The sequence below is a fragment of the Netta rufina genome, assembly GCF_964035555.1.
Source record: "Netta rufina genome assembly, chromosome: 4".
In the NCBI taxonomy this organism is placed as follows: Eukaryota; Metazoa; Chordata; class Aves; order Anseriformes; family Anatidae; genus Netta; species Netta rufina.
Window position 1 is genome coordinate 15,562,069 of NC_140127.1, and position 24,492 is coordinate 15,586,560.

Sequence of the window (24,492 nt, forward strand, 5' to 3'; positions counted from 1 at the left end):
TAATGGCTTTCTATTTTCAGGGCCTAGATCTGAGCAAGTCATGCACTCCAACACAATATGCTTCAGTAAAAAAAAATACAAGCTGCTCAAGTAATTGGCCTCTCTGGGTACATAATTAGATCAATACCCAACGTTTCTTGAAACGACATTGTACATCAATAGGATTTAGACAACGGTCTCACATAGCCAACCCAACACAACATGCAATTCACACCTGAATTTGCAGGTCACTCTCAACTACAGCTCCCAGAAACAGCCTGCCAGACAAAGAAGAACGAACAAGGCCAATTTAATACCTCAAAAGAGTTCCAGGATTTGGGATCTAGAGAGAAGTCAGTACAGATGGGCAAAAGTGAAGGGATTTAAGTAGCACAGAGCAGAAAAGAAGATGAAAACCTATTTGCCAGCTATTCCACAATGAGCAGAGCTCTCCCTAAGAAATGAGCACCTAAGTTTGCCTCTCATATGTGCTCATATGCGTGTGATCCAGGACCACTTTTGAGGTGAAAACTTCTCAAACGCTCCATGTTAGCAGAGCAAACCTGACTTGGCTTCCAAAGGAAACAACTGTGGCTCACGACCAAATTACTTAAGTTTACTGTTTTCTTTTTAACCTACCACAAAACTCCTCGATTCCTTACCCTTGGCTATGCTTATCTCGCAGCCTCTGTTTTTGTCATCACATTATAAATCTTTCCTGCAGGTCCCCTTGTTATAGCACCAAACACTTGCAACATCTTCAAAGCGGTGTAAGGTAGCAAGTAACCTTAGCTTTATTGTCCCCAGCCATTACTGAGATGAGATAACTCAGGCCTTATTTGCATAGACGTAGCAAGGCTCCGGGTTTATTTTGAGATCGTTATGTGAAAGCCACCAGCCTTGCGAGGAAAAATAATGCCATGACTCTGCTTTGTGCTCTTCCCACTGCTTCTCATGTTTTAGGTGTACCTAATAGAAGTCACTGCTGAGTTTACAGCACTAGAAGCAGTCTCTAAGCAAACAAAAATAAGGAAAAAAAAAGAAAAAAACCTACAGATGATCTGATTAAAGTTTGTTTCTGCACGAAAACCTTCATTTGGAAGCCTATGAAAACTTCCTCACAGCACTTGGAAATGTTCAGGGTGCAGAAGGGTCCTCTCTTACCAACACGAGAGCCTTCAGTGGGACGGCAGAGCCTTCTGCACCAGCGAGCAGCAGAAAAACCGCTTTTCTCCCCCAAACGCCGCCGAGCTAAGCAGATGGAGTGCTGCCACCTTTCGGCCACGCGGTCTTCGCACAGCAGCAGGGACCAAGCCAAGCTCCTGCAAGCTGGAACAAGCTGTAGGGACAGAGACCATCGGCACCTTCCCGCTGTCATCATCACTCGCACTTTTTATAACTTCACGATTTATGACATGGGAAGAGTAAATGTCACGTTTGGCTGAAAGAAAGCAGCACGGCTGATGTGGCAATGCTAGCTGTTGTGCAGAGATACAACTCACCCAAGTGAATAATACATAACAAAGCTGCAGAGTAAGAAATGAGAGTTATTACTTGCTGATAAGTTTTTACGATCTGGTCCGTTTCAAACACGTTTTGCAATCAGGAAGAAACCAGAGCAAACTCTGGACTGCTTAAAGGAAAAAGCGAGCCAGCTCTGTAACTGGAACGGATAGCAAAACACATAACCCATGTGAAAGGCACATTTAAAGAGCAATCCTTTTGCAATAAGCCAGGGTGCAGAGCGCGTAAAGGGCTTCAGGGAGGAGAGAGGCTTGTTACCATCAGGTCACACAGCCACAGCGTTGGCTGGCCAAACCAGAAGCCCTGATGGCAGGGCTCTGATGGGGCTCAGAGCAGCCCTGCTGATGGAAACACACCTCCCCAGCACTGCAGCTCCTGCTCCTCATTGCAGCTCACATGCAGGTGTGTGGAAGCTGTGGCCATTCACGGGCAAGGCAAGTGAAATAGGATTTCACGAGCACACACATTCAAACAGCTCCGTACAATTGCCATCCGTACAATGATGCGGGAGTACTGGGGATGGGGACACTGGGCAAGAAAAAAAAAAAAAAAAAAAAAGACAAAAACAAGTAAAGTACCAGGCATTGCTTGCTAAGCTGTTTGGCAGGTCTCACAGTCCTGCAAGGATTACACTTAATTCTGCACATACACAACCATCTCCACACCCCTTTTAATTCCCAAACACAGAAGGGAGATTCTGTCCATCACAGAGCCCTTTTTTCCTCTTAGGAGCAAAAAGAAGCCAGGTTTCAGCTGAGGAGCCTCAGTATCTCCCAGCAGAAGAGACACCTGCCATTGACAGCTTGATCTGTTTGGACACTCCAAGAGCCACTACAAAGCACTCCTCTAGCTCTGCGATTCCTCGGCGTTGCTAGGAGCAGGCAGAGAGCCACAGACACATACCCATAGGCTGCGCTTTTGCTACTAGAGATCACGACCAGAGAGCCTGGAGAGAAACACGATGTGGCTCATGAGAAAAAGCCACAGGTCCAGCCACAGCTCCACTCTGCACTGCTCGTGATGAGGTTTAAAAGGCCTACTCATGACAACCGAGCTGGCATTCAGTCCAACAGAGGCAGGCCTGCCACCACCAAAACTACTTTGGATGAACAGCATCAGTCAACCTTCAGCAGCAGGTGGAACAACACCAGTGTCAACCAGACCTGGAGGCTCGCACAGACGGGATGAGCAGGGCCTGGATCTAGGTGGAGAAAAGCCACCAACAGCTTCCCTGCTGGCAGTGCCAACTGGTGCCTTCACCAAGCAGCTGCAGGTGGATGCCGAGGGTGTACGCTTACACCTATCTCGAAGATAATGCGTCAAAAAGTTAAACAAGCTCCTTCTATCAGGAGACCGAGGAGACTGAGATGTTATTTACCTTCTCTGCAACCTGTGAAGCATTCAGCTACTGTGACGGCAGTGGTTAAGTAAACAGGAAACCACGAAGGAGACTTGGTCCCAATTGATTCCCCTACAGCCCATAAGAAAACGTTTGAGTTAACAGATCTAATATGATCAATTCATCTTTAGGTGCTACGTTGCTGTTTTTTGTTTGTTTGTTTTTTCCTCAAATACCTGCATCTGTGCTCTAGTGCACAGAAAAATGAGCTTCTGACTATACTCAGCACGGTCTGGTTGATGCACTCACAGAACAGATTGCCATATTTATCTTGGATGCATTTCCCCTTGTCAGTTTGAAACCAGCATTTATTTACATGCTCTCTCAGCAAAAGGTTGCACTCACCATGAGGACAGAACCCTCCTCCTCCTTCTACACAAAGAACTTGCACTAAAGTATTTTTAAACCCAAACTCAAAGCCAGCTTCTTTTAAAATAAGAACGTTCTAACAGGGAACAAATGCCCGAAGTGACTGCTTTGCACAGTGCCATCAGATGCAGAAGGACTGATCTCATCTCCTCCCTCTCCAGCAGACTTGTCTGAATTTCCCTTCTCCAGAGCACTGCCAATCTCTGAGTAATCAGGAGATAAAAACACCAGCACTATAGGTGCTGCAAGACTAAAATCTGTGAACACATAGGTGCTAAAGCACATGTTTTTTCTAAAAGTGTGTGACATGTAGGAAAAGACTGGGACATACAACCTCAAAGGAGCACAGACTGTTCATTTAGTTTTGGCCGTGCTTTACTGCTTGCAGTATTGCCACCAGTTTCCTAGTTTCAATGACTGGCTGCATGCATTAGACCACGATGCAGGTGACATGCTTGCTTGTTACTTGTGCATGCTGTAGGGAAAGAAGGAGGAAGCAAAGAGCAAGACAGCTTTGCAACTTTATCATCTTACAACTGCATAATCTAGTTACTTGTCTTTTCAAAGGTTCTCTGCTACTCACTAACATCTCTCAATCACGACAGTGACATAAGCCTTCCATTTACTGACACCGACGTGCACTTGTTAAAGGGGCTTTGGAAAAAGGAGAATCAAGCACAGGGTAAGTATGCTCCTCAACAGCCAATGTAAATCACCAAGGTCATGCTCCTTGCCTCCCCTTCACTCCAAGTCCTTCCTTGGAAGTCCAATGATACTCTTGAGAACATCACTTAATGAGACACATTCTCTCAGTGCTTCTTCATCCCTCCAAAAACCTGTTATTCAGAGGCTGCCTCCCCAGCAGTGCTCCAGGGGTGTGTTCTGCAGCAGCCATTCACCTTTACACTGCTGCCTGTTCGTTCTGTTCAAATATTTTCCCCGTCCACTTACACTGTGCTGCCAGCTGGCTGCGAGGACCGAACAAAAAACACCAGCAAGGCTACTGAACATCTCCAAACATGCAGCATCAAGTAGAACACAGCACCCCTATACAGGTTATTTATCAGAAATTTCTCAGTCACGTGGATTCCACCCAGGAAAATGCAGCCCGTTTGTTCAGCATCCCTGTGCCATGCTATTTAGATTACTCAGTGATTTTAGTATTAATGAGACATTTTTGAAAATTGAGGTGGGGGAGATATTATTTGTTTGTTCTTTTCAATGCCCAAGTAAGTCCCCTGATTGTTACATTAAATATTTCACTCTCTAAAGGTGTTTTCGGGGATTGAAACTGAGATTTCAAATAGACCATTAGCCTCTTTTTTAAGTATAAATCCTGTTATATCTAGACAGGAGTGATTTGGAACAGAGTAATGTAATCTAATGCAATTATAAATTACAGAATTTGTCATGATTTTTAATTGATATCATCTCATTGGGATATCAACCCAAACTCTTAAGTCAACAAAGTCAGTAAACAACTGCATTTCTCCAGTTGCTTTATTCTGATCAGTTGTACTCCTACAGCTTTTTTGTTGTTGAGGTGTTTTTTTTTTTAATTATTATTTGGTTGCATATTTTTGCTTTCAGTTTTGTTTTTTATATCCAGAGTGAAGTTCTGCTGCTTTTATTCTGAGAAGGAATAAGCTCTGTGGTAATTCTGAAACAGGCAAGATTTCTTAGGATGTTAAAGAGGAACCATGGCTGGGCCCCCGTTTGCTGAAATCCTTCAGCATATTTAAATCTACCCAAGTCCCCATTACAGGATTTAAATACAAGTTTCAGTTCTTTTTTTTAAAAAACTCTCATGACTGAGACATCAGGAATTCTAAAGGTCTATCTCAACTCACAGGTAAAGCCTATGAGAGCTGGGTAAGAATTGTCTAAATTTACATTGACAAAATAAATTGTATCATTTGGATTTCAACTTAAATCTGTCAACTGCAGAAAACTCTTCAATTTGGATACATCACAAAAATGAAATAACTACCAGAAAAAAAATAATAATATTTAGGAGCGAGTGAAATTGAATCTTTTTCTTTTGGGTTTATGAAGAACTTTAATAACGTTAGTGAGAGAAGAGCCTTCTTCTGCACAGACAAGAAAGTAATGTTATCAAAATACAGGGAAATACAATGGGGTGGGGGGGAGAATTGGCACTGGATCCTAGGGTAGGCGCAGCAGCTGAAGTCATTGTTTTACTATGTTTAGATTGCTTACAGTAAAATGACACAACTCCAAAAACTAAACAAGTCAGCTGCCTGTTTGTTTTCCTTTCCTTCTCTTAAAGAAACTCATGGATTGGTAACTTGAAATGAAGCCAACAAGAAGCCCACATTTCATCCAACTTTACCTGAGGTGCTACCAGTTAAAAGCATTCCCTCTGGCTGACCAGGGCAGCCTCTTGGAGCTGAGGTGCTGGTTCCTGTTGTCTTCCATGTACACCTGCTATATGGAACACAGCCAGAGCCAGGAGAGGGTAATGAAATGCTGTGAGAGGAATTCAAGACTGTGCTTACATAGGAGCTTTATGGGATGTCCCTTTCAACAGGAAGCAGTGATTTCTGACTACAAATATTATGAATTTATCTGCGTGAAGCTAATGTAAACCAGGCACTTTTGTTGCTTGACTTTCTGTGAAGCGTGAAATATAAAACAAAAAAGGTTTCTCTGGAGACAGAATGGTGTCCGTTTTTAAAGCCACAAGCTGCAGCAGATTTCACATAAAAATTACTTCAAGACAGCCTGCAGGATCTGATTGTTTTTTTTTCTGCCACTTATTACTGTGACAATGCCATGTCCTGCAAGAGATTTCTTACTGTTTTTTGCCTTATAGGCATCTTATTTGACTATGCTTTGCATGCCTAATTGGCTGCCCATAATTTTTGTTTGCTCCACTTAAAGAAAATTAGGCAGTGTGTACAAGTTCATAACATAGTACATGACTTGAGGTTCAGTAACCCTTACACGAAAGTGCTCCAGTGGGCTGATTTACAAGAGCATTTTCGTGTGCTCTTCAACCAAACCAGGATGTATTGAAAACCAACCCTGTTTTATAGAGTAGTTGCTCTTTGTACAAGCGTCACGTAAGAGCTCTTTTAAAGAAGTGCATCATGTCGTAAGACTAGGTATGGTGGACTAGGAACTGCCTGCAACATCATAAGCATGTACTTTACATCAGCTCAGCAAAGAAGTTTAAACTGAGTGCAGACTTTAAAAGCGCAAATAAAACAGGGCACCTGTATACACCTCTATATAAATAGACACGGATATATAAACCTAGACAAGAAAACAGCAACTGTGGGAAATCTTTCCAGCATCTGCTGAATACACCTACACAGAGTGTCAAAATCAACATTTGGATAGCATGGATTTAATACAGGGTTTTCTGCCCATAGGCAAGGATATTGAAGTAGGTCTCTCGGTTTTGCCAGACTGCCTTTTGAAAGAAAAACATTATCTGAAATGGGAGTTCCTCGGTTTACGTCCATTTCCCATTCAGCGAAAGAACAGGCAGTGTGTACAATGTGGGGTGGAGCAGCACACCAAGTGGCACCATTAACCCAGATCTGGTTTTCTCCAGGGAAAACAATCAAGTGCTTTCACTTGCGGCTTCCCAGCAAGCAGCTCCTGCGCTGGTCCTCCCGTGTGACTATTTGGGAGGAAAGTCTCATCTCCACAGCAAGAACTCCACTAAATGCATGAAACCAGCTTAGATCTTAATTTCACTTCTGCAATTACAGGTTGGAGCTTTTCCCTTCCTTCAAGCTTCACGGTCTCAAATGCACAGCTCCTAGAGCTGTGCGCTTTCCTCCTCATCGCCTCTCCAAGCATCTCTGAAGTGCAGAAAAGCATCACAAAACTTTGGGCCCTGACACTAATACCAGGTCTGAGACAAGCCAGCTTTCTGCTGCGAGGAGGACAGACAATACCTGATCCAGCACAAAACTGCTCTGGCAGAGGCAGCCCCTACCAGGCAGAAAGCCTGGTTGTATTAAATGTTTTGGACACATCCAAAGCAGCCAAGGGAGCTAATGCGCACTCAGCACTTCACATAGTACAGCTGCAGCATCTCTGATCCAATACTCAGCACGCCGAAGCGATAGGAGGTTTCATGATATGCTGGTCTCAAAAACGTAATCCAGCATAAAGGATATTTTTAACAGGGATGATTACTGAAATCTGCTTCAATAGTCAACCTTACACGCAGGCCACGTGGCACAACTGAGCAGCACAGAACCATATGCCATGGGCAGGAACTTCTTGAACTGCTCATCGCTGAAATCCTCCTGCAATGATGGGGGGGAATGGATCTCTGCAACCCGGAACTGATGACTAGATGAAAGTCTCTGGAAGAATAAGTCATTTCTACAAATTAGGCAACAGTTACTCGACACTGCAGGATGCGATAACATTTGAGATCGCATCAAAAAGATTGTGATCAGAGCACACAGATGTAAGAGTAAGACAGACGAGGCAGAGTCACCAGATCTGAGCATCAGCGTGTGCACAATCCAGACAGAGGAAAGAAAACTTCTCCAAAAATATTAGACGAGCAACAAAAACCAGGGGGTTCAGTGATCAAAGCACTCCAAGCCAACCTCACCTTCACTTGGCAACAACTGCTTGTCCACATTTTATAGAGACTGCCCCCCAAGGGAGATGAAATCTCTTCTGAAAGAGAACACTTGCATCATTCCCAGTGCATGCATAAAGATGCTAATTTAATAACAGTCAATCAAAATTGCTGCAGACCTAATAGCTAGAAATGCAAACAGCCAAATTTCAAGCTAAATGCCGTTATTTGCCTCCACCACCTGCAAGAGAAGAGTAAAATAAAACAAGACACTGTACAAATTTGCTGAAGAAACATTGCCAGAGAGGAGAGCAAAGCAAAAGCAAGTCATTTCAGAGCTGTTTGGGAAGCAACTGAAATAAAGAAGAATTTCCTCACTTCCACCAATTTAAGCTCCTGTCAGAACAACAGAAAAAAATAAATCACAGCCCACAGCATCATGAACCCGGGGAGCCATTCTGTCTCTTAACTGCGCCAATTATTTAACAAAATACTGATTATGCCAGCATAAGCCCCAGCCCCCAAAGGATGCAGGTCCTTTATGAATGACACCCACAAGAATCATTCATGGGAAACGCAACTGCAAGTGTCTGTCCATTCTGCACCACCACAGCAGAGTTGTGACTGTTCCAGTGTGTTCCTAGGAGTTAGGATCAGACAGAATCAAGTGTGTTTGATCCCCAGCTATCACTAAACAGACTTGCAGCCACAGGCAGGGAAACCTTTCTGTTGCTCAGCATTTTATATGGTGATATCAGAGGGGCATGTACATGCATGGTTTTTCCAGTGAGATTAGAAAAAGTATCTGTCACGGAGCACCGACAGCTGGGATAAAACAGTCTGGGGGAACCTCACTGCCATGACTACTAGCCTCACAGAAGAGCTCATCCATACGTTTCCTCCCTTGACTGCTCCTGCAAAGAAAGCAAGCAGAGATTTTGTATGCTTCCCGACCAAATTCCCAGCAGGGGACAAGAGTGAGCAAGCCACCGACGTTAAGGCAACACTCCTTGCCCTCCTGTGTGCTTAGCTGATAGAGTTATGAAGAATGATACGCCGTAGTGACCTACTACCTTGACTTTCAAGTGTGGTGCTGGTCAAGAACATACCAAGCCCATAATCTTTAATCTTGGACCTGCAGACTATCAATCAGCCAGAAGTGAGTTTGCCCCGACCACGCAGGGGCACATGACTGCATTTCTGCTGTATTAGTCAGCAAACAAAGCGATAGGGGATTTTTTTTGCCACCAGGACAGGAGGAACATGACACAGCATAAAAGTAGAGTGGTATAGGCAGACAACACATGATCCTGCATAAAGTTAACCCATTTAAAATGGTAAACTCACTTTACCAGCAAAATAAGTTTGCTGCTGGATTGACGTTTTGCTTCATGGGAGAGTAATATTCTTCATTTGGTTCTAAGTGCCCTAAAGCTGGATTTACTGTATCCACCAACCACAGCCAAGAGCACATAACTGAACTGCTGAGCAGGCAACATCCAAGTTTTAACAAGACTGTCCTCTAGATGACATCCATTTAAGGGCAGCCCAAAATAGACTTACTCATGTCAGCTTAAAACAAGACAGAGAACAAAACAATAACCCAGAGCTGAAAACTACTTTCTTGCCAGAAAGCATTCATGGCTACTTCTCATGAACTCCTTTCTAGTGATCATTGCCATGAAGGGCCACTTGTGGAAAGAAACCAGTAGCAGCGATACTGACGAGCAGCACTGGTGCAGGAGGTCCCGGGTCCTCCACAGTAACCCAGAAACTAGTGCAGTGCCTAACAGGCTTGTCTAAGAAGGGCAAGGAGACTTCTGGAAGAGCAGAGAAAACATGACTCTACCGCAGCTATTTCTTTCAGACATCTTCATTCACTCTAGGAATAGCCTTTGAAAAAAAATTTTTTCCCGTGAAGAGAGCAACAAAAGTTAAGACCATTTGCATCTTTCTGGGCCAAAGGAAGGCTATTCACATTACACAGGCTCTTGTAGCTGTTTCACAGCCTCTCAAGCAGATCTGTCACTAGAGTGAGTTCCTCTCTGTATGTATCAGTGGCTGATACTCTTTCAGACCCCAGAAACATGACAGGGTCCCTATGCACAAATAGTCCCTATGCACAAATTTCCCAGGCAGGCCTAAAACATTCTACCTGCAGTCTCACGTACTATACTTGCACAAGTCTGATACACCTGCAAACCTCACTGGTCATCTTTAACTAGAAATCCTCACTTCAAAAGAGGGTGCAGCTGTTCCTAACTCCAGCTAATTTTCAACAGAGTTTGGATGTGAAGCTGCCTTTTGTCCTTCCAGAGATAAGGTCCTCAATAGGCAAAAGAGATAAAAGATACTTCTTGGTAAGTCTGGCCAAGTCACACACACCTTAACCACCAGCTGCTGATACTTTCTTAAATGCAGAGCAGGCCCGCCTACTGCTGAACCAAGCCTATAAAACTTGATGTAGTCACAAATTTCGTAGAGACATCTGTTAACAAAGAACTGCTTTATGCCCAGCACCTAATTGCAATATGACTGTTTAAAGGTAAAAGGAAAATAGTCCATGATAATATTAAGTCCCAGTTATCTACACCATTATCTTGCATTTTTTATTGCCCTGCTGAGTGGAATGACTGGTCGAGGAACAAAGCCAGAGAAATTCGGTTGATACCACAGTTCACAACTACATACGCAATTCTGAGAATTTCAGATTACGGGTCAAATCCAGGACAGTACTGAACTCCTCCTGGAAAATATCAGGTACCCTTCCCGAGTTACGAAGCAAGCCTCCCCAGAAAAATACTAGGTTGTTTGCAAGCCAGGGCATCACCATACCAGGAATACTTTAAGCAAAGGTGTCTTACTCATAATTAGGGATTAAAAAGGCAGAAAGAGGTTTAAAAAAGATGGCTTCATTTGTTGAAAAGTAATAACAGAAGTTTGCAGACTTCGCCAAAGCCTTTATGCACTCCTGCTTCTCTCTGCACTGAAGGCTCAAAGGACCTTCAAGTTACTTACCAGCAGATATATTTTCAGCATGATGACCATAAGAGGGTTTTGCAATGCTTTTTTATAAATTCTATACCTAACCTTCAAAGAATTGCACAGGCTCTGAGCACCTCTAGTTTGATCTTTCATTTGAGTAATTACTGTAAAAGCTGGAGACATGACCTCCCTTTACTCATTGTCCAGAGAGGATTCTGACACTGTAAGACACAGCTGGGATTTCCACGGAGTTGTTTTGCAGTGTATTCCCTTTCAACAAGAAAATATACAGTGCATTTTTGGCAAAGAGAAGAGATGGGTGATCCAAATCAAACTTTAAAAATAAGGTTTCACTTTTGCAGCAATTCCTGCCATTTCACTGCTTCTGTGAAACATTTACACTGTAATAACATGAAATGGTTACATGCCCACTCCTTTAATTTATACTGCCAACAGGGATAACCCATGGAACTGAGCAGCCTGAGCATCACAGTTGCAGTTCAGTGCCCACAGAAGTGAAGGAAGGGTGCCTGGGCTTGCCTACATTGTCAGCGAAGCGCGGGCCCAAGCCTGCACTCAAGCCCAGGCTTGCTGACATTCCTTCCACACGAGCAGGCGCTCAGCCTTAGCTTCCGAGCACTTCTCCGAAGGAAAATTCGAGGCCTACCACAAAGCCCAGCAGACCCAACTTTTCCTTCACGCCACCAAGCCAGTACACTGTGGCACACCAGCCAACATCGTGAGCCAGTCTCTGCGTAGGCATGGTACGTGGATGCTCCACCTGGAAAGCAAGGCTGTGAGCAAGGGAAGCTGCACCGTCGGCCTTCACATGCTTACACACCTACTCGTAGACTCAAGCTCCAAGCAGAAGAGTGACAGTGGCAGTGACAGAGTTGGGTGTGCCACAGGTTGGTCCTTTCTCCTGCAGCCCACTGGGACAGTCATTCTCACCGCAACAGGAACGAGACGAGACCTCCACGTTTTCAGTCACGTATCCGAGGGACACAAAGTAATCTACTGAGTCTCCTTGAGTACTCAGCCTTCCTTCATTCTGCATTCAAGGCTTAGCTAAATTTACTTCAGACGCTTCCTTCACCCATGTAACATAATTTTTAAAAGCACTCTCTTTCTGAATAGATCTATTTTCCATTTAAATGTTAAAACCTTAAGTCCTTCTACAGTTACACAAGCTATGTAAGTTCAACAGAGTGAAGTGTCAGTAATTAAGATGTTAATCGAAGGAAGTGTTTTCCAATTTCAAAACAGAAAAGTCACGTGCTCACCTTTTCCTCTACTACATTAACCCAAACCCTCTTTTGTCTGACATGACACCATATTCAGGACTCAGATTCATCCTATCACAATGTCAAAATCCACTTCTCTAGGCACAGTTGGGTGTAAAATAGGCCACAGAAAGCACCCTCAAATCTTTTATGCCAGGGAAGGCAGAAGTTGTGGGAGCTACGCTGCCTTTCCTTCTAAAACCCTAACTGCAGCCATCCAATAAGTAAACCTACCACATACTGTTTATAAAAAGGCCAAATACTATTTCCACCTGAGTAAGAAGCATTTACACAGCAATGGGAAAACCTTCACATCTATCATATTCCTTCAGAAGATGTACTTGCTCTTTAGAAAGAATGATCTTTTCTTCTGAGCACATTCGGGTGATGTATGTGTCAGTAACATACTGAAGACATAAACTCACTCTGGAACAGAAACCATTTAAACCTAATAGTCTGCTAACACCATCTGTCTATTCAAGATGTTTTCTCAGCAAAATTAGAGATACTATCTGACAGTACTACAGGTGAACTCTGTAACTTGAAACAGAAACTCTACCACCACCCTTAAAGTCCCAGTCAAGGATGCACTGAATACTTTGCACAGGTCTTCAACCAATTTCCAACCTCACCTCAAAAGCAATTTATGGTTGCATCCAGACTTTGTTCATACACCGAATAAAGGGAAGGTTGGCATTCACCCTTCAGGCTCAGTTCTGCCAGTTCTCCTCACTCACTGCACTATCTCACTACATGCTTCTCTCGCTCATAGCACTGGAGCTGGTTGCACAGACCTCAGTCCAGCAAAGCACTTCAGCTGGCCTTGAAGTTCCATCAGTTCAATTGCTCCAAGGGCAGAAGTCACCTGTGCTTTGTGGGATTAAGGGAACAGCCCCACAGAAGTCAACATCCCATGATCCATATCATGAACCACAAGGAAGGTATGAAAATCAGGGCCACTGCTCTGAGACTCTGGATTTCCAAACCTTCTCTGTGCACCGATACAGATGCTGACCTCAGCTCCATCCAGCTCACTGCTGTTTTAAGCACGCGTATTAGCAGCATTACAAGGGCATCTAGCACCACTTCCACATCCCACCACATTGACCCTTCACCCAGGGCACTGCTTCTCAAACTCAGTTATTATTCACAACCCAGGCCTAATAGATCATGAGATGTTAAACGATTTATGTGAAACTACTCACAGGGCACTACACGCTGTATTGTTGTGCCATTAAGGCTTTGGAACGAAGCTTCATTGGGGACAGAAGAGAACAAAGCACCCATCTATTTCTTCATTGCTATTATTGTTTCTGCCTTGAAAGACACACAAGCTGGGCTATTTAACAGTGCTACTGTTCTTTAGCTGTTCTGTTTGTCTGCTGAAAGCAGGAACTGTCAGATGTGGAAATGATATCAGACGATTCAAGTTTCACAACAATTTGGGTAAAATTCACTTCATTAGCACAAAATTTGCCAACTATGAGACCTAAGTAAGATTTACATGTACAGCTCCCGTATACGTGTATTCAATTCTAGTGCAACGGAGAAGGTTTAATATGCTCAAACACTACTTTTCCTTGAGCTACTGAGTAACTATTTCCCAACTTCAAATCTAAACACAAAGTCTTATTATATTTAGCAACCTTGATGAAAAATCTCCATGCTTACGGATAAAGGTTGATGATGTCTCTGAAGCATTATATAGTCACAGGTACAATAAAAGCTGTTAACTGCAACCTTTTGTTCAAGGTTAAGAAGTGAGACTAGAGACTAAGATCAGTAAACTTCAAGAGGTTATTAAAATAAAGCAAAAGCATAAAAAAACTTAAGGCGGAAGCATTCTAATTTCGAAGTTGCACGCACCAAGTAGGATGACAGGCAAGTTCTGTTTCTGCACCTACTATACAAAATGGACAAAACATGAATATTTTAATAAAGGTCATTATCTGACATGCAAGACTCCATTCATTTTCTTTGACTAAACTTGTACTTAGACAAAGACTTCAATTTAAAAAGATTTGCATGTTTTGTTCAGAAAATGGTAGCAGAAGAAGATAAGATAAACCAGAGGAGTCAACTTGAAGTGAATTAATATAAATATTAGAAAAAGTTGTTGCACATGCAAACCCACTAGGCTTTTGGCATCACACCAGCTCTTTGTGACAGCTTATAAAAGAACACAAAATTACATCTCTGCTGGGGAACAATCACACAAAATTTCAGCCTGTTTCATTAATTCGGCAGATGAGCAGTGGTCACTTTTCACAGGTCAGAAAAAGGTATTCCCACCGTGGCCCTCACAGTTCAGAGCACAGTTTGCCACCCAGTTATTTGTGTCCATAGCTAGGCAGATCATGGAAACATCCAAGTTCCCAGCTTAGCAGTATGAACACTCAAACTGATGAAAAAACAAAGTTCAAAACCACCCCCAGAAATCCTAAGGCAAAGAAGTCTGTAGCTAATGGAAGTGAAAATAGTAACTGAGAAGCTGAAAAAGCAGTCCCTGAATAAGCCTAAAAAGCAGCAACACAGACAAACCTGCTCTAATTTATAAATAAATGCTATTTGTTCCATAGTTTCTGGATGGATCATCTCTTTCTCCTCTGAAACCCAGAGGAAATATTCACTGTGGACTGTACCTTGCAGGTATGGATTTATTATCAATGCTGTGTAATGCATTAAGACAGCATTTTAAATTTCAGAATATCTTAAAGTATTTTCAGTTATCATGGTAAGATTAGAATTGAATGAAACATTTTTTTGAACCTATGTTTAATGGGGGAATAAAGCTGTTTTATTAAACCTCACTCTGAAAAAAGTCATTTGAACAGTCCCCATCATCGAGTTCAAACGTTCAAGACTCACTTCAAGGTGCGAGACACATGGGTCAGGGCTTATTTAAGGACAACTAAAACTTACTTCAAATTGTGTTAAATACATAGTATTTAGCCAGCATATATTATATAGTAGCAAAATAGATGTATGAACCTTTCTCCCTGTAAGTGCAGCTGTACAATACAACTAGGAATTGAAATGCTGTGGCTTAGAAGACACTACCACCAACAACCTTAACTGGTTCTCTCTTATACACACACACACACACAAAACACACGTTTCCCCCTTCCGTCTTCCTCTTATTCCTCAAGCAGGATTAGCTCTGCTAACAGCCCAAACTTCTGCAATTCTGATGTTGAAAGATCATTTGAGCCACAAATGAAAAGGATTCTGATTTTGGTGAAGTCAGATTGCCTCTTCTGACGTTTCTGGTGAGAAATGATGTTGAAAGTAGGGTTGTTGGCACTCACCTTCAATGACCCCAGGAGAATCAGTCATACTCACACAGCAGTGTGGTTCACAGATTGACCATCATCTGCTACGAGATTTACCCTCCATTTACTTACAAGGCTATAAATTTGGACAGAAACCTGCAATACCAGTCCAAACAAAACTGAGAGCTGTATTTCTCAGGTTTCTGCTAGTCCCATAAAACCCACACAAATGGCCATTCCCTCCACTGGTAGTTCCTGCGGCAACTTCAAAAGTTATGTGAAAAACTAGTAACTGCAGGAGAGTAAATTCAAAGACATTTCTATCTTTTCTCTTAATGAAAACCAAGAAGACGGATGATACCATGTGCTTTTCCTGGCTCGGCAGAGCATCAGAGTCATTCAGTTAAGAAGCGCCCGATGCAATGGACAGGCTGCATTTAGATGGGTGTCTCCCAGACCCAGAAGGCAAGAGCACTTCCAAGCAACGGAATATCCAGGTGAACAGGTACTAGACACCGTGCCAAGCACTTTTATTTCACAGGACGTATATTCATCGTAAGACATGCCTTGCGCTAATATCCAAGGCTAACATTAACAGTTAATTCCATGTTATATCATCCTTGAGCTCCATTTCCATGCGAGCTCTGACCTTGAAGACTGCGGCCACTGCTCAAAGCTGCTATTCAATATTGAGTCGTGAAGGTCTAGGGAGATGATGGCACAGCTCTAACCAAGAGAGGCTGGGGAAGAGATTCAACTACGTTTCTTTACATTCCCTGGTCTTTAACTTTGGCCGTATGCGGTTTTATGATGTAACTGGGTGCCATAACCATCTTCAGTGCTGTCCAACAGCAATAAAAAGTATTCCTGCCACAAACAACATACAACCCTGAGCAAAGTCAGTAGAAATGAGATGCTGCAGCAACTCAAAGTTCAAGGGCAGGGAGGAAGCACTGCTTTGAATGGTAGCAGGACTTTGCCAGAACCCTGATAATAATATTATTGCTGTATTTTCATTTCAAGCCATACAGCTAAAGATACTTAAAGAGAAATACCTCTACCTTCCCATTCGAGTTGTTTACAAGCAGCTCAAAAGAAAAGCTTTCCTTTCTACCAGACTAGCACAATGACATCAGGCTACCCACAGAGACACACTCCTTTATCAATATTAACTGTAAACTGCTATTACTGGATTTTCAAAGAGCACTCCTTTTGAGCCTTCTAAATGGATGTGAAGCTGGAAGCAGCTAATTGACTTGGAACGAGAAAACCTGATAGCAGTTATCAGAACTCTTTTAATTCCCTCAAAGCAAGGCTCCAAATTCTAAACCTAACGCACAAAGAAAGTACATGTAAAGCAGGTCACTGAAGAGTGACATGGATGCTATCTTGCTGAGGCAATGAATTCATTTTTACCAGTGCAACAGAAGTCACGGCCCAATGCCACGGCACCAGAGTTAGAATGCTGCAAATCTTGTTTTCAAGAAGGCATCTCTAAACCCAGTCTGAAGTCCTCTGTTGTTCCCAACCTGTAAGAAGGAACTCTGACACTAATCAGAACTTTAATTGCTTTCTTGACAGGAACATGTGCTCCATATAACAGTGTAGTAACAGGCAAAAGGCCAAATCCACTCTACCAGACTGGCACACAGTTCACGCAGGAGGAGCATCATTTTCTGCACCCACATGAATAAGCATTGTCACAGATCCACCTTGCTTTCACCCAGGAAATCCTTCCTCTATTGAGGAAACATGTCACCTTCACAATTGCCTGTCTTTTGCAGGACAAAATCTCTGACTCTAACAAGTGCTACCTGAAAATATAGGCTAGCAAACTTATTGGCAGAAAAAGAAACGTAGGTTTTCCTCTTGATGCCCACACATGGTAATTTTCATTCACAACCCTGCCCAAAGCACCTTTCTGCTTGTTATTTATTGCAGGTCTTCAAGGTGGCAGTATAGTTAAAAATCCGTCAGACGGAAACACAAACTGCTTCTCCACCACTGCTGAAAGAACACGTCTGTACGTGAGTAAGGCGCCCTCTCTGATAAGTAGGTAGATCAGAGAACAGGAGTTACAGATTTTCCCTTCTCACAGGGATGATGTCCTTTGAAGTGCACTTTATGTACAAATTTGACCTTTTCTTATCAGCATAAGACATCAGGAACTGAAGCATTTGCCCTACTCAGACAGTAGGATTGCAAAAGCGCATTGAAAGTTCCCTTACTGAATTCCTTTTAAAACCCTCCTATGAACAACATCAGAATGCAACACAAGTATATAAGGGATTTTTCTGACTGCACACCCGTCTCAAGATTTAAAACCATAACATGGAAGGTTAAAGGAAAAAGTCTTCATGGTCATCAGCTGCAAGAAACACTGCCGGACCTTGCTAGGAGCTGAATGGATATGTGCACAAGGTGTTAACTTGCTAGGAATGCCCTGTGCACACATATGAGAAGTTCATCCTTCCTCTCCTCCCACTGAAAAAGAAAAAAAAAAAAAAAAAAAAAAAAAAGCCAAATTTCTTTCACACCCCACTTTCACCTCTGGACAACAGCAAGGCTCAAAGCTGTCAACTCCTTCTAAGCGATCAGTAATTCCTCTACAGTTGTCAGCCCATAGAAAGCTTGGAAATGCAGCTTAGCGTAGCCTCCTCCCTGAAGTCCAGGCACTACTTTTACAAACGTGGAATTCCCATCTTCCAGGAGTGAAGGAAATTCAACAAGCAAATGCCTCCCATCATATTTCTTTGGAAATATAAGAGTAATTTTACTTCTCATTTGCACCTGAACGGGGGGAGCACATAAATGCATCACTGCAGATTGTACTAACACTCGCCCCTCAGATGACACTGAGGCTCACAGGCAGACGAAGTGCCATCCTGTTTAGTTTACTGAGAACTGAAGTCAGTAGCTGAAATAAAGCCTTTCAAAACTAGACCCTAAAATCTTCTGGCATGATAGAAGTCACTAGGAAAACTCTTCCAGCACTTGCTCCAGCACTGGATCACAGGCGAGAGGATGAACAGAGACCAATACAAATTGGTCAGTTCACGCAAGCAAGCACGCAGACGAGCGCACACGGCGATGCAAACAACCCCATTTAAACACTCAGCATATGACTGGAAATTATTACGACAAAACTAATTCTACCATGAAATAGTTGCTTGGGTTTGGGAGCCTTAAGGGTTTCTTGTTGTTGCTGGAGGGGGGAGGTGTCTGTACCTCACTCTTAATGCACAAATAATTTCCTTTTGAACACCAGCCAAAGTAAAAACCAGGCATATTCCTGCAGACTATCACATCAGCAATTAGCAAGTGGCAAATTCTATTGCTGCACACAACACACAATTCTTGCATTTTGTTAAATGCAGCTAGCTTTTTTTGTTTTTAAATTGTAAATTTGTACATTTCAGGAATATCCAGAACACCAAAGCCACCAAGCAGTTAGCAGCCTACAAGCACAATGCCAATTTAGATGGAAAGTAAACTGTGTCTCTGTGAAACAAAAGAGTGTAACTATCTCCACTAGTGGAAGAGTTTTCCGAGGGAGCTGTTACTGCTTGCCTTAGGGCCCAGCCTCGTTACCTCCGTGCACCTAACTTTCCTTCCAGGAGCACTTCTGCAGAATGAATAAATGGAGACCCTCCTGCACGTACAGATGGCTGCACGGTGACTCGTGCCTGGGGCTCCCTGAGCCCTACAACTTTGGGGGGCTGGAGGCACCTGCGGGACCCCGGCCGCCTCCTCTGCTCCCCAAAACTGGGCACCCCAAGAAGCCGGTGTAAGTACGCCAGCTTCTTTTGGAAGCAAGTGCTCAAAGGATGCGCTCCTACCAGAGGGGAAAAGCAGTAATAATTAACGTTGGCGTAAAAACCCGACAAAGGTATGTGTGAGTGAAAGCACGATTAAAAAGTCCCATTTCCATGTTGGCTCTCGAGCGGAGAGCACCTCTGGAGTGCCGCTCGCAGCAGGAAGCTCACACAAGGGAAAGACAAGAAGCGAGGAGCTCTCCTCCGCCGGTTTAGAGCAGGGAAAATACCACCGTACGGCCAGCCTCCAGCCGGCGCACTGCAAACTTGCGAGGAAACACCATTTCCTCGGAGCGGGCGCTGCTGACAACTTCTTAAAGCGCAGATAAATTAAAAGCAGAAAAAAAGCGCCGTGCCTAACCCACCGGCACGGCGAGCTGGGCGTGTTAGGGACCTGTAGGAAGCAGGGCGAGGGGGGATCGCTCCTCCGCGTCGCTCCGAGCGCCGGGGGGCTGCGGCTGGGTGCGAGCCCAGCCCGGCCGGGGGCAGGAGAGCGGATGCTGGGGCCTCACCTGCGGGGCTCGGGCTTGCGGCGTTCCTCCAGCTTGGCGGCGGGCGGGGGCCGCAGGGCGGCGGCGGAGCGGCGAGAGGAAAGCGGCGAGCGGCAAGAGACGGCGGGGAGGCTTCAGCAGGCGCTGCGGGGCATGGCCACCCGCACCCGTGCGCCCGGGGGCGCGCACAGCCGCCGGGCCGGGGGCTGCTAGCGGGAGGGCAGGGGGAACGGAGCCGCCGCCGGGAGAAGCGGCTGTTGTGGCGGTGGCCGGCCAGAGCCGCTTTTAAAGGCGCCCGCGGGCTCGGCCGTCCCCTCGCCCGCTCCCATCCCGTCCCATCCCAGCCCCCGCTCCCTCCCCGGCCGCTCGGGCAGCGGCGCGGCGTCACGGGGCCCCGGGGCGGGGAGCCCGGAGGAGGAGTCTGCGGGGCCGGGGATGGGGCCGGGGGCCGGCCGAGCCTTCCCCCGCCTGCCGCCCGGCCGGGGAAAACTCGGCCGGCCCCCGGCCCCAACCCCGTTCCCGTTCCCGGCCCCGGGCAGGTGCCGGGGGCTGCCGGCGGCCCCTCGCAGCCGGGCGCGGCGCAATTAGCGGTTTGCGAGCAAGAGCAGCTTGCAGCAAGACCGCGCTCATCGCTGTACCCCAAAGCTTCAGGGACAGGTGAGAGAGCCCCCGGATAGTTCCCAGCGCCGAGGCTCGCGGCGGAACAGCAAGGGACACGGACAGAAAAGAGGACTCTTGTAGGTCTGGAGAGCACAGCTCCACTTTAGGAACTCCTGTCCTTTAAGTAACTGTTTCTGAGCCAGCAGTGGGTTTGCAGTGGGTCGCTGACAGCATAGCAAAGGCTTTCAGCTGCCTGTGACAGCCAAGTCTTTCTGAGCGATGTTTCATTCCAGCCAGTGACAGCCCCGTGTTAACAAAAGAAAGGCACTAACTGCACTGAGAGGCTTTCCAGAGCCAAGCTCCAGCCCACCCCACATTACATCCTGCCCCGTGCCAGCAGCCCAGCGCCAAGGTTTACTCTCACCATGGTTTAACTTTTAATGATATTCCCAGTTTGCACTCTTACAACTTCACTTATACCTACAAACGAAAGGGAAAGGTCCCAAAGAACAGACGTTAGCTACTGCAGAAGATCGCTGTTGTTTCTACTTAGCAAATTCTTCCCTCACACGCGGCGTTGAGCTCCCTTGGTAAAGCCCCTCTTGGTGCTTGCCTTGGGCAGCTGGCTCTTAGCTCACTATTTCAGTAACAAATCTCAATAACTCCCGTTGCACTTCCATTTCCTCATGGTTTGTTATACTTTCAAATACTCTTATTTTAAACCTACGCATTTATATTTCTGGCTAAAAAAAAATAAAGTGTTTTGGCACTATGATGCATGATTTTCAGACAGTCTTTTAGATACACCATCACTACACAGAATGATCTAAAACCCTACCAAAACCATTTCCAAGAGTCCTTACATCAAGAGCCAAGGCAGCTATCTCAGCCAAGTTTGAAAATGAGCGCACTCTACATACACAGAAACACCCAAGTAAAATGACCTAATAGCCCCAGCCGGCAGTGCGATGGGCACACTCAAAAGTCACTAGCTGGACCCAGCTCGGACGACCACGTGCATGCACATTTTGACAGGACTTAACACTCCGGCCCACATAGTCCCTCTTAAAAAATCATCCAGTTGTTTCCAGTGTGGTTTTTAGTTTGTTTGTTTGATCTAATAAACTCAGATGTGCTCGTCACTCTGGAGTAGAGCCTGCCAACTTCCCATTCACAGAAAGGGCACTGGAGAAGCAGTTTGATCTGTGAAGGCTCCAGCTGGCTGCTCAAACACACCTTCTCAGTCCACTGGCTTCAGCCCTGCACACAAAGACGTAGCAAAGCCAAGGTGTGGCTTTGTGTCCCAATGGCCTTCCTGAAGCCTAGCCATCACTAAACCAAGCCTCCAACTCAGGACAAAGACGATACAGCCTGCGTAAACAACTGCACAGGACAGGCTGCCACATTCAGCTAAATGTCCACTGATATACACAAGTTACGCTACTGCCTTCTTGTCCAGCACACAATTTTTCTGAGAATGTCAGAAAAATTGTATGCTGGACAAGCATACAATTGACGCAGTAGCCATGACTCAGCTCTCGGTCATGGCTACTCCTAAGGATGTTGGGGTTGCGTTTGTTTTGTTTTAAAAAGATACAGGAATGCAGCTTGCTCTAGCTGTTGAATTCTGCAGGATGAGTTCCTCCATTACACAATAAGCTCAGTATTAGAGCTGAATTAGTCCAATAGCATCAATTTTTCTGAGAATGTCAGAAAAATGCACATCAGTGACAGCATTTGACATTTTTATGTATACGTTTGATATTTGTATGTCTAATGAGAATGGCCAAAGTTACAATGGTAAAAAGCAGAAAATACATAAACGCACATGCTCAGCGCAATTGGTAAGAACAAAAACCTTTGCCTGTGAGCAGGTTATTCCATAAATATATCCTGCAGAATTTCTGGTAGATTTCTAGGAAGCCGCTCGTGCTGACCACAGCATGTCAGAGACAATGCTGAACTAGATGGAAACTGGCAGCTCCTGTATTTCCAGGGTTTTGTGGAGACTACTGCGTGAAAAAATATTTGCACTGGATTAAGTCAGGAGTAATTCTGAGCAAATCAAGGAGTTTCACGGGATAAAACCATTTCAATAGAAAGAACTAGGTGCAGAGACACTACCGCTACACTTGCCTACAAGGCTTTTTGTGTCTTCTTTACTTTGTGGACAAATGGTCAGTGCTAAGTCATCATTGACAAAAGCAGGCTCAACCCTGGAAACGCCTGTGCGTGCAGGCAATCCTCTTTATACGAGCAATAACAGTCAGGCGTGTCATCAGGACTCAGCTCTCGGTCATGGCTACTCCTAAGGATGTTGGGGTTGCGTTTGTTTTGTTTTGTTTTTAAAAGATACAGGAATGCAGCTTGCTCTAGCTGTTGAACCCTGCAGAATGAGTTCCTCCATTACACAATGAGCTCAGTATTAGAGCTGAATTAGTCCAATAGTGTCAATTTATACAGGCAAGCATGAAAAACAATCCTGTAGCTCCAATATTTGTATTCCCCACTTCAAGTCACCCAAGTGGCTTCAAGGTTGGTGTTAAATCACCAAACCACTTCCCAGGAACTCCAGATAGGTCACATCTCCACAAGGATTGCTAATAACTGGTTGGTAAAGGTATAATGCAAGTAAACCTGTTGGCTTCTGAAACCCGATTAGCAGGTTCTGCATTTTCTGATAGTCCTGCCTCAGTTAGCCGTGAAAACACCGTTCAGTGCGGAGCTGACTTTTCCATCTCCATTAGTCCTAATTCAGCATCCTGACTGAGCTTCTGCCCACTCACCATGCAACCGCAGACAGGGCCAAAGCAGCAAATCGTCACATTCCTGCTGACTTCCCCTGCACAGGGTCACACTTTCATCTTTCGAAGGAGGCAGAAACGAGAGCTGATGGAAAATATCCAGCTGAAGAGAAACAGAACTGAAAGCCAGAGACTTACGGTTTTGCTACGGGTACTTGATGCGATTATAATTAATAATACATCGCGTCTGCTTGAGAGACGTGAGCGATCCTGCCGCTACGATAGCCGTACATGATGCCACACCTTTGGAGAGGCTCCCCAGGCAAAGGGGCTGCGAGGCTGCCGGCCCGGCGGCGCTGCGCTGGGGCCCTCTGCTGGAAAGCTGCCCCCGGGACGAAGCCCCAGCCCCGGCCCCCGTCTTTCCGTGCCGTTTTTGCCTTTCCCTGAGAGCGAGAGCAGCTTTCTGTAGGTTTCCCCAAGAGCCCTGGCCGCTCTCGGGTGCTTCGCTGCTGGAGGGCACGAAGCCAAGGCAGCTTTTGGTCGGAGAGCCAAAAACGCAGGGCTTTGTTACAGTAAAAGTGCGGTTGTTTCTACACCCACAGAAACCACCAGGGCATAGGATGCTGAAACACACGCTTCCGCCACCTACAAGAGTTGGGATAGTGAAATAACACAATCTCCCCCTCTAGAATGAGGGAAACAGGAGAGGGGCTAAAAAGGAATAGGGCAGCCCAGCCGAGTGAAGCGCATTGACACGTCATCTCTCCTCTGCTGTGGAGCCAGGACATGCAGCCAGCAGCTCAGCAAGGACACAGGTTTTTCTCCCCATCCTGAAATGTGAGAACCATGAGGGTAGAGCCAGCCCCCTTGAGCACAAGGCAAACTGCATCTGCATGGATATACGGAACAGAACTGGAAGCATTTGGTGCTGTGCGATGGAAAAGGGCTGATGAGAGGGATAGTATTTATGTCAGGAGGATTTGTTCTTTAGCTGTCACTTTGATCATTTTTTCTCTTCTTCATTCCTCAGCTCACGGCATCCTGGGCCAAAAGCATGAAAGCTGCGAGGTGGGGGCCAGCATGCCCTCAGTCCACTTGTACAGCTCCTGCACTGTGGTCCAGACCGATCCCCCTGAGCACCAACTCCTTACAAAGTGTTAACCACAAACTTGAGCGAAATCCTTCTCACTGTGCACTTGCTTAGGAAAACTTATCATATTTTACCATTGACTGGAAGAATATGGAGACATTCTACCCACTCTCAGTGTCAGGCCAAGCCCACCATCCCTAGCACAAAGCTGCCAAAAAACAGCAGCCCCCTTAACCAGCTTCCTTGTCCCCTGGCTGAAGATCCCCTCCAGCAAGCAGATGGCAACAGGCAGCGTTAGGGACCAGCGGATGTCAGTAAACAAACTGCCTGCTCCTCTCAAACCAAACCTTTGCTTCTCCTACACT

The 24,492-nt window shown here is 45.1% G+C and overlaps 1 protein-coding gene across 4 annotated transcripts in view; it reads right to left on the reverse strand.

Moving 5' to 3' along the window:
• The window catches only part of SLC4A4 (solute carrier family 4 member 4), a 193,865-nt gene extending 173,837 nt beyond the window's left edge, over window positions 1-20,028 (reverse strand). For all 4 annotated transcript variants that reach the window (XM_084286256.1, XM_084286254.1, XM_084286255.1 and 1 more), the window contains exon 1: window positions 19,715-20,028. The gene's annotated coding sequence lies outside the window, so the exon portion shown is untranslated. The remainder of the gene's footprint in view (window positions 1-19,714) is intronic.
• Between the last annotated feature and the right edge of the window lie 4,464 nt (window positions 20,029-24,492).